This window comes from Penaeus monodon, chromosome 30 (assembly GCF_015228065.2).
Source record: "Penaeus monodon isolate SGIC_2016 chromosome 30, NSTDA_Pmon_1, whole genome shotgun sequence".
NCBI lineage: Eukaryota > Metazoa > Arthropoda > Malacostraca > Decapoda > Penaeidae > Penaeus > Penaeus monodon.
The window spans coordinates 20263980-20264313 of record NC_051415.1 but is presented as its reverse complement, the minus strand read 5'-3'; the positions used below and the strand labels follow the sequence as shown (position 1 = coordinate 20264313).

Sequence of the window (334 nt, the reverse complement as noted above, 5' to 3'; positions counted from 1 at the left end):
TATTCATTGCATTTCTAAGAAAACCCGATTTTAACATACGTGCTGCAGTTAACATAATGGGAGAAAAAAATGTATAATTACAATGTGCAACAAGCGCCCTGCCTACCCCTCCCCCCCTCCCATCCTAAACAAAACAAAACTACGATAATATACTAATATTCCTTAGTTTTTTCCTTTCAGTCAATTTTCCCTCAATATATCACCCGCGAGAAAGAAATTTCCATATGAAAGTAAAGAGTTATCGGCGAAAAGTGACGAAAAGGACGGAAAGCAGCGCCAAAAATTATGAAGAAGGGTGTGGAGGGTGCGCAGTCCGTGGCCTTGGTAAAGGTAC

General features: G+C 40.4%; 1 protein-coding gene across 2 annotated transcripts in view; it reads right to left on the bottom strand.

The window, feature by feature from the left end:
- The window catches only part of LOC119592621 (probable G-protein coupled receptor Mth-like 3), a 47879-nt gene that overhangs the window by 1957 nt on the left and 45588 nt on the right, over nucleotides 1-334 (bottom strand). The gene's annotated exons all lie outside the window — the stretch shown is intronic.